This window comes from Alligator sinensis, unplaced genomic scaffold (assembly GCF_000455745.1).
Source record: "Alligator sinensis unplaced genomic scaffold, ASM45574v1 scaffold123_1, whole genome shotgun sequence".
NCBI classification, from domain to species: Eukaryota; Metazoa; Chordata; order Crocodylia; family Alligatoridae; genus Alligator; species Alligator sinensis.
The window spans coordinates 1,119,309-1,129,392 of record NW_005841985.1 but is presented as its reverse complement, the minus strand read 5'-3'; positions in this window follow the sequence as shown (position 1 = coordinate 1,129,392).

The window sequence follows — 10,084 nt, the reverse complement described above, 5'->3', positions numbered from 1 at the left end:
CACCCCCCCCCCCCCCCAGCCCCCCCCCCCCCACCAGCAACTCCCCTAAGGGTCCCCTACACCCACAGTTCAAGTCACTCACCAGTGCCTCTGCTCCTTCAGAGACATCTTCTCCCTCGGTGTCCAGCATGAGTCACCCCTCCTAATGCCAGCCAGATCTAGGTTTAAGCTACTTAAACTACAGTTTAGGGTCTCACAATCTGAGGGGCCTCTAAATCAGAAAAAAAACCTGACTCAATATCAAGTTTTATAATAATCATCAGTTGGTAAATAAAGGAGATAAAGGAGATATGGGGAAAATGACTCTCTAAATATGAATATTTTCTTCTATGAGAAAAATATAAAAATAATCTAATGTATGTATTGTATGGGACCTCTTAAACTAGACATAGTTTAGGGCCTCAGCATGTCATAATCCAGCACTGACCCCAACTCTCCAGGATCCTCAGAATCTGTTCTGGGCATGAGGCATCTCAGCCAGCACTTGGGCTACTCTTCGTAATCTCCCTCTCCTCAGAACCATTACTACAGTAGTGTTTTCTTGGCAGGGATCTGGCAAGCCTTGGTGGTAAAGCAGAAACAAAGGGCCTTACTAGAGTAGTGTAAGAATCCATATTTGCTTCTGTCTGCATTAGCATGGTCCCAGAAAACATGCGGCCTGGTTTGGAGGGTTTTCCCAACAGGATTTGGAGAAGAGATAGGCCAGGGACTTCCAGCCTAGGTCCCAACCTTCTACTTGCTCCAATTGGTTCAGCACCATTCTTGGGGGAGGTCCGATGCCCCTGAAGCCCCACCTACTGATTGGTCGAGGGTGACGGAGCAAGTTGTTAGAGGGCCATACCTGTGCCTTGTCGCCTAGGGGGACTAAACTTCTGGGGTCCTGGGGTAAGCCATGCAGCTTGAGGGGTGGCATTTCTCAGTTAAGGGGCAGGCCTTCTAATGTCACAGGGGCATGTAATGAGGCAGCAGGGGTTTCTGGGACCAACATGGTGCCCAACATGGTGGCCAGGAGGGTGGGACTTGTGATGTCACAGACCATGTGATGGGGGCAGGGGATTATGGTACCATCAAGGTAGCCAACATGGCAGCCAACATAGCAGCCAGGGGTGGGACTGCTGATGTCACACACCATGTGATGAGGCAAGACTTCCAGTCCCAAGATGGTGACCAAGATGGCAGCTGGGGGGGGAAGGGGCAGGGCTTAACATTTAACAAGACCCGCTCCCATTATACTACTTGCATATCTTGCTTTTGGGAAGGTAGAATAAAAGGGATTTTCCCCGCAGTGTTATTGCTGTACAGAGAAAGGGCAGGGCTAAAAAGTCTGTATAGTTGTGAAATAGGAGGAGAAAGACCAGAAATAGGTAGATGACAGCAAAATTCCCATAAGAAAGGTTAGGTTGATTAGTGGAACATCAAAACCGCTAAAAAGGAGAGAAGATTTTTAATACCTGTGGCAGTATTAGCAACCAAGAGGTTCAAAGCTCATGCCTCCCTGAAGCTTTCTGCCTTTCTGTTTCAGAAAAGCATGAGCTTTCATGGAAACCTACTTCACCAGATGTTAAGAGTTCATTTTCAGTTATACACTCCTGATTTTATGGATCTCATATCAGTTTGCTCATAGCTAAATATAAATCAGAATTCCAGATCTTCCCTGCTGGAGAAAAGTTAAATTTACCCGTGCTTCTGGCGAATATGGTAATCAAATATTACGTTATTGTACAGAATACAGCCTAACCCCAAATTACCTTGTGCTAGTTACCCATGTTGACTAGCTGACAGCAGGTATATGTCTAAGAAAACAGTTTATAAACAGAAAAGGCGAGTTACTATTTCATTTTATTTTAGCAAGATAAAACTAGTAAGAAACAGGGTTAAATGTTATCTACACTACCAGAGTACAGAGAGCATTGAACATATTGGGCTATAAAATAAATCTGAGTGCCATCATCACACAGATTTTATAACACACTGTGCTGACAAACAACTTGCTTCAAGCAATATACGTTTAATAGCAAAGACTCAAAATAAAGCACAAAAGTAAACTAAATTTAGCAGAAACAGCTCCTGAAATTAAATAGGTTGAGCTAAGTGTGACAGCTATGGAAAACCACTTTCTGATAACATCTCTTCCAGGATAACATTCAAGTAAAAATGGATTGAGGAGAGGTTGTATCTTCTTATGGAAAGTTCTCTGCTGTTAAACAAATTTTAATGAGCTGGCCAGAATTTTTGCCACACATGCTCAGAGAGAACATATACTTGTAAATATCCTTTCAGCAAGCCACGGGGGTAAACCACGGAAAATTTAGACAGAAATTGAAATTTAACAATGGAACAAAGAATTGTATTTTTGAAAATGATTATAGGAGCTTTGTATAGCATGACAATATTTTAAAGTTAAATAAAATATGCTCAATGTAATTAAATGTAGTATTCTAGAAAATATCTAAGTTGATGCTCAATTTGGATTTAGACATAAATAGAGACTTTATGATGAGTGATGACATAAATAAGCCTTTAGCCTTTATCTATATGTCAGCAGGATGAAAAAAAATTAAAGTTTAAGGAAATATTTAAATGAAACAGATAAAAACAGGAATTAAGGTACAATCTCTTCATCCAAATCAATAAATTTAACAAATATTTTGGACAGAATAGGGAAAGAATGTGGTGAGAAAGGTATAGAGTCATTTGGAAATTAAATGATTAGGTGGTGAAAGTTGAACTATGTGAAAAGTGAAGACAAAAAATTAAGAAGGGGTTGCGGCAGGCAGCTAAAGTGTCTTGGTCTTTCCTTCATTTTGTGAGTATATGATATAATCTGATATTGAAGTTGGAAAGTTAGAAAGTAAAATAACAAAGAATTAAATTAAGGAGTGCCATATTTTCTGGCATAACACACCCCCAAATTTGAGATGCACTTTGTTTTGTGAAGACAGAATGAAGATAAAAAGATTTTCCCAGTAGTAGTAGTAGTTGTTCTAGTAAAGGCTGTAAGTAAATGCAGTAAGAATGACATTAAAATTATATGTAATATATTAACATTATATGATTTATGATCGTAACAGGGGGCAATCAGGCCCACCCACCTGTTTCTGGGCCAACCTCCCGCCTCCTCATTTGCCATGCCTTGATGATAAGTAATTATGGTGTTAATTAGGTAGGAGGCTGCCCATTCTTGCCCCAATGTCAGGGGGTGCTATCTGGGGCTCTGTTCCTCCCCTACACCATAGCCCAAGCCTCGCAGATGGCATCCAGGTGACAATGCTCCTGGCTTACAGCCAGACCAAGCTTAGCCCTCATTGTCAGGCCTCAGACACATGCACATTCATACTGCCCTCCTCTTACACTCCATCCTCTCTCACAGGGTCTCTTTCACACACCAACAACTTGTACCACCTTGCTCCCTCTTGGAGCAGGCCCCTTTCGCCATAGGCTTTACTTAGCGCACACGTTGGGTGGCAGACGTACCATCTTTCGGGCCTCTCCCGCAACCCTCACTGGGGTAGTGGCCAGCCAATTACCCAACCAGGTCCAAGCTTGCCCTGGTGCCTCCCAAGGCAATTCTACACACACACACACACACACACACACACACACACACACACACACACACGGCTCCCAGCCCTCTGGTTTCCCTTCACTGGGGCTTCTCATCTCTACCCCCTCCCCGCCGGGGATGCAGGGCTTCCCTCCCCAGGGGGGGCTCAGGTGGCCATAGCTGTGCCTGGCCCCATCTGGGTCTTACACTGTCCTTGGGCTCAGGTGGGCATAGCTGTGCCTGGCCCCCTTGTACCCACAGTGTTGTGGGGGCTGGGGTTAAGATGCCCCAACCCACCTTTCACCAGGTTGATAACTGGCCTGGCATTTCCTGGGGGCTCCCGCACCACTGGGAGCCCCACCAGGCCACCCACTCCTGGCAGGGTGTAGTTTTAGGTCATAACCAGGAGCCTCCAAATCATCCCCTTAAGCTCCTGCCCTTAGCTCCAAGATGTTTCATACAGACTTACAGCCAGGCAACGCTCCTGCCTGGCCTGCCGGCAGCGAGCTGCTCTGTTTATATAGGTGGCCAGAGTTCTAAAATGGCTGCCCCTAATCAAGCACCTGCCGGCTGTTTGGCTCAGCCCTTGAAGTGGCAGGCACCAACAGTGCCCTGCCGCAATGATTGTTGGTAAAAACATACAGTAAGATTACACATACTACCAGTATAAACAAAATTAAAACAAAAGTGTCTGACACCAAAAAATTCATAAAATGAGGCAATATATAATAGCAAAATATAAAAATAAAAATGGGAATTTTACTTGATTTTGACACTTATTATTTGTGTAAATAATGCAAATACAGCTAGGGAGTATAAGACAGGCTGTAAGTTAGAGAGGAGCAAATTTTTTTTCTTCAGTTTTCCACCAATTGAGGTATTTATTTTCCTCTTATTTCTTCAAAGAATGAGTAAGATCACAAATAGGGATATAAATTATCTATCTCAAGGGTTGGCCAGCCTGTGCCTGGCACAGGCAGCCTCTATATGTGGCATGCAACAGAACAGAGAGGGGACAGGCAGCACAGTGGCAAATCAGACAGGGAGCAGAAAGCAGGCCAGCACATCCGGCAGGGAAGGCCCTTGTAGAGGGTGAAGGGCTAATTTGTGATACACCTGGCCCTCACTAGTCCGTCTCATTCTTCCCACAAGAACATATCCTTGTCTGTATATGGGGGTCTAACACCACCTGCTCAGAACAACTGCACATCTCATTTGAGTGAACTGCAGTATAGTAATGCAGTCTTGTTCTTTGTAGCTTTGTACCCCAGGTATTTAAGGTATTTTTATTTTCATTCTGTCTTCACAAAACAAGGTGTGTGTCTTAAATTTGGGGGGGGGGTGTTATTCAAGAAAATTAGTCTCAGAAAAGGAGAAGTTTGAGAAGATTTCACTGCAGCATATCTGTCTGCATGCTGGCATCTTTAATTTGTAAATCTGTATCATTTTAAATATAGGGGTAATATTGGGTCAGTAACTGTCAGCATGTTTTCTAGGCCATTTGTCTGGAGGAATATATAATTATTATTTAACCTTCCAAATAAGGGTTTATTTGGATGAGTACAGGCTTCTGAAATGTACTTCTTAAGGCATCTGACAAGGGTACAGGATCTAATATTTATCCAGTAATTTAGAGTTCTTAATTGAACTAAAGGGCTAACAGATTGTCATTGCCACTGCCAAAAACTACTGTCAGTTCAGCAATGGTTGCAATGGGGTTAAACCTCTAGCCTTTGGTAGAGCAGCAAACTCTGGCTATCCTCCATTATGCAGGGAGGAAGCCAGCTCCTGGTAGCCATTCCAGTGTCCCCATGCCTCCATTCTGCACAAATATACCAGCACCTTGTTTAGCCTGCCCTCCCCAGTTTTGGATGACTAATTTTGTGGGGAAAATGTGTGCGTGGTATGCAAGCTAATATGCTAAATACATGTAATTAATACATAAGATATCTACTATTAAACTTTTAAACCAAATGGGTGCTAAGCATTAAACTCAAATTTTAAATTTGTGGAGTCCAAATATGCAGTCAACAGAAGCAGGCTATCCAGTAAGCAATCAGCATACAAAATGCCAAGGTTTTCTTTCATTTCCCGTATCTGTATCTGTAGACGTTCCCTCACAAAATGAACTCAGCCTAAGTATCACTGTAACATCTATTAAATCAGAACTGATGGTAGAAGTGATTTATTAAACCAACTAGATTTTGCAAAAACATGTCTTTAATTGTAACATCTATGTCACTCTAAAGCAGGGGTCAGCAATGTTTTCTGGCTGTGGACTGGAAAGATCCCACTCAGGTCTGAGACATGCCAGAACTAGGACCAAGCTGCCTCTGCCACTTTTCTCCATTGCCCAGCTGCAGCATGGTATGGGCAGAGCAGAGCACCTCCACCACTAAAGCCTCCTCCCTCCTTCTCCCTGCTGAATGCCACTGAAGCCACAGCTCCACACGCTAGTAGTTCCAAGGGCTCTATGGGCCAGATCCGGCCTGCAGGCCATGGGTTGTTGATCATGCTCTAAAGAAAGCAATTTAACTCCGCACATCAGAACTGGTTGGTGCCCAAGTACTGCAGCACGTGCAACACACTCTGGGACATAGCTCACAATTCTGAGAGCTAAACTTTGTGCTACCAGCCCAAGAACTAACCATTAAGTTGATGCAATAACCTCAACTCAGCAATTTCTTGTTTCCCAGACACTATTACATCATTTACAGCCAAAGTATGAGCTATCTGAAAATGTTTTGCAACAGAGTGAAAGAGCAGCTGCTTGTTTCTAGCAATCTACTTAACCCCTCAAACAAGGATCAAAACCACCCTATTTAGGTTTAGCTCAACTATTCAGGGTCTATGCATGTGCAGTGCAAAGGGCTGGAAGGAGTGAAGTCTACCTCTGTAACAACTTCCCCTCTTCCCTTGGCTTTCTTTTCAGTTTATAGATTAAAAGAGCAGACAGTGACTGTCCATATCCAGTTGCCTGGAGTGCTGGAAATGCTCTATTGCTAAGCTTTATTCCCTAATATGCACAAGAAGGAAATTAAATCAAAGCCAAACAAGAAGGAAATCAAAGGCGGAACATTAACCAAGAGTAAAAGAAAAGTTGTATTTTTTCTCTCCTCAAAGAAAATCCTGTATTGGAATCTATTGAGGCCTATTCTACAAGCTTCCTAAGGCCTTCTGTTATACCTCCTGGGCAGAGACATACATATAAAGCTGAGAAGAGATATAGTTTCTGCCTTTGGGAAGGCTGTAAAAACCTGTCACTGAAATATTGTAATAATATTACAATAGTGGTATTTGTTGCATTTCTGTGGGCCTTGTTACACTTTATATTGTGAGCCACCCAAATATTGATCAGTGTTAGTACTAGCTCAAGTTTGGAGCAGTCACACTTTAGGCCAGCAGGAGCCTGGAGGGCTGAAAGGTAAGAATCCTTCCCCAGGCCCAATCCAGGCTTCTCCCCTGCCTTCCCCTGGGGCCTTACTTACTTGTGGTTGCTGGTGCTGTCTGTCCTAAGGGAGCAAGCATGGAAGGGTTAATCTGCTGGCTGGGCTGCTACTGTTTCCCAGCTGCTGCTTTTCTGGCCCAGAGAGCAGCAGGGGCAGTGGCCAGGCAGACAGTGTAAGTCTTCCCTGCTTGCTCCCCTGGGCAGACAGCACTGGCAGCAGCAGGAAGTCAGTGGAGCAGAGATCTGGGGTGCAGGAACTGGGCTCAATCTGGGTCAGCTGGGGAGAGGGGATGGGTGAGGTGTTTACACGAAGGTGTAGCCTAGAGTGGCTGCACCTTAGTGCAATACAAGCTGGGTAGCACTGATCAGATAATCTTGATCTGGACTGCCATGATTTTTCTATTTACATCTTCACTGACTGCCAGTCTTGCATGCATACCAGCCCAGCCCCTGGCTTCTTTACTATCCAGGAAGAATACACCCCAACTGCAGAGGCTTCTTCAGCCTGACAAAGGGTTTTTAAACCCCAGAATGCTAAGAATTTTTTTTCCAACTTTTTAAGTTGGTCTAATAAAAGATACCAGATTCACCCAAAGAACCTTGTCTGCCTGTGATTTTGAGCTGTATAAGCAACAAGTGCTTAAAACCAGTTTCAGGTGTTAATGTGTGGACAATCTAGGTCTTAAGAGCTCCAGGAGATGCCCAAAATTTCTGTGTAACAAAGCCCTATTTTAGAACTTCCCGGTACCAACATATTGCATATGCCATATACTCTGGGAAATAACTCATGGTTCTGAGATTTTAAGAACTTTATGCTAGACCCCCAAAAGAATTAATTGTTTGACACAATATCTTCTTCTTGGCTTTTTCTTACTTCTGTTCCTGGTTCTGCCAGAGATTAGTGTTCAGCTTCAAAAGGCTTCAGTCTTCTGGGCTTGTTTCCACATGTATATGGAAGAAAACATGGATGAAAAGGTCAATTATTTTGCTTACCTCTTTGAAGTGTAATGATGATGCTTACTATGTTCTTGTTAAATTAGTATAATTTGGCTAAGAAGGGCTTGAAGAAACTTCCTCAAAATCCTTTTATACAAGCTATGTTTGAGTGATGGAAGGCACCAAAGTGTGTGTGTCCTAATCTTGATAGATCACATTACATTTAATAAGCCACCACATTTACTAGTACCGTTTTACTATATAAAAATGTTAATGTTTATATTTCTTGTCTGTATTTTAAAAATCACATTAAAAAACATATTATCTTCCATTTTTATATGAATATATACTGTGTATACATATATTTATATAGTAACATATATACATATTGGCTGTGTATAGACAAAATGAGGGGCATGTGTGTATGACACTTTAAAGTGGGTTAAATGTTTTTGCACCACTTTAATGGTGTTGGTGTTTATACATGTTGGTGCCATATTGTGTAGTAATTCCAGCTGCTGTAGCAAATTCAGTGGCATAAAACACCTTAAATGACTTTGGGCACAGCACCTAAAGTTTGCTGCCCTGCGTCTACAGAGCAAAGCACCAGGCTCTGTACAGCTCAGGGGCTCTGCAGAAAGCCCGTGCAGGCAGCCTAGCAGCAGCCCAGGAAGGCAGGCTCCACCCAAGAAAAAAAATAAAGCAGTGATTTTTTTTTCTCCTTTTTCTTTCTCCTGGAGCCTACCTGCCTGAGCTGCACTGAGGCCCAGTGCTTCCCTCTGCAGCTGCGGTGCTCCCTGGGACAGCCCGAGCCAGGTGCCTGCAGGCAGGTGCTGCCGGAGGTGTGTGGGGGGGTGGTTACTGCTGCTGTGGAGGGAAGCACCAGCCCCCGCAGCCCAGGGACTGCTCCACCCACTGGCAGCTCACCCTCCCCTCCCCTCTACCAGACAGGCAGGTAAATGCACAAGTGTGTGCACAACCCAGGGGTTTAAAGGGCCCTAAACTGAAGCAGCATTTTCAAAAAACCACTGCTTCTTCAATTTAGGGCCCCCATTTTGTCTACACATGCTAGTCTATGCTGACACATGTCTGCAGACACTATAGGATTATAGCACAGCATAAAGTTAAAATATGCATATGTGATTTTAATTACATGCTTGTCTTCATTTTTAGCTAAAAACTTCTATACACAAAACCCTACAGTTCTGTGCAAACCTCAAAAATCAGGCAAAAAAAGTCTTTGTTCGTGTTTTTTTTCCCCTATGCCTTGTTATCCAACTCTTAGGCACAGTTTTTTTAGCTATGCAGCAAATGCACTTTTGTTTCCACATGCATACGATAACAATTAGAAAACCTCTTTCCCAAAGATATCTGTAACAAGGGAAGCGAACTTTGAAGGGCATGGGTTGAGTTGTTGCAAATTTAGTCCATTTTCCTAGGTGATTGGAGTATATTACTAGAAGCTAGACTTGCTAGGGAATATAAAAGGCAATTCTTGTACAGGTGGATTTTGTTAGTAGCTGGTTCTTTGACATTTCTGGGTAGAAAGCTTGTGAAACAGATGCCAGTGGGTGACAAGCTCTAGTATGGAGGGCTCCTGAGGCTTGGGAGCTACAACTGGAAAGCCTTTGGGAGGGAGCTCAATATACACTAAATAAAACCCACAATAAACTGAGGGGCTCCTTCAACTTATCACCCAGGATTCTTTTCAGAAAACATTGTTGAAGTGTGTGTTTTTTACCACGTGCATTGTGCATGTCTCTCCTGAAATCCAACTATATCAATTGAATAATATCCTGTATTTTTGTTTTGTTTTGATTGAAATGTAGTTGCCACAATCCACCTGCAGGATTTATGTTGCGGTTATCTGGTTAGGACTGATGGCTTATGTAGGTCTTAAACCAGCCTGGAGTATCCCTGTGAAAGGCTTATGGTGGCTTCAACTCTGTAACCAAAGCTGTTTCTGAAAAGATGGGCAGGATTACCAAGGGAAATACTTAGTATGAAGCCTCATCCTTTAGAACAGGGGTGTCAATGATGGCCTGTGGCTGTATCCAGCCAATGAAGCTGTTTCACTCAGGCCAAGGGGGTCCTAGAGGGACCAGGAATTCAGAGGTAAGGTGGGCAAGGCCTACATGTCAGTGTTTGGGGGGGGG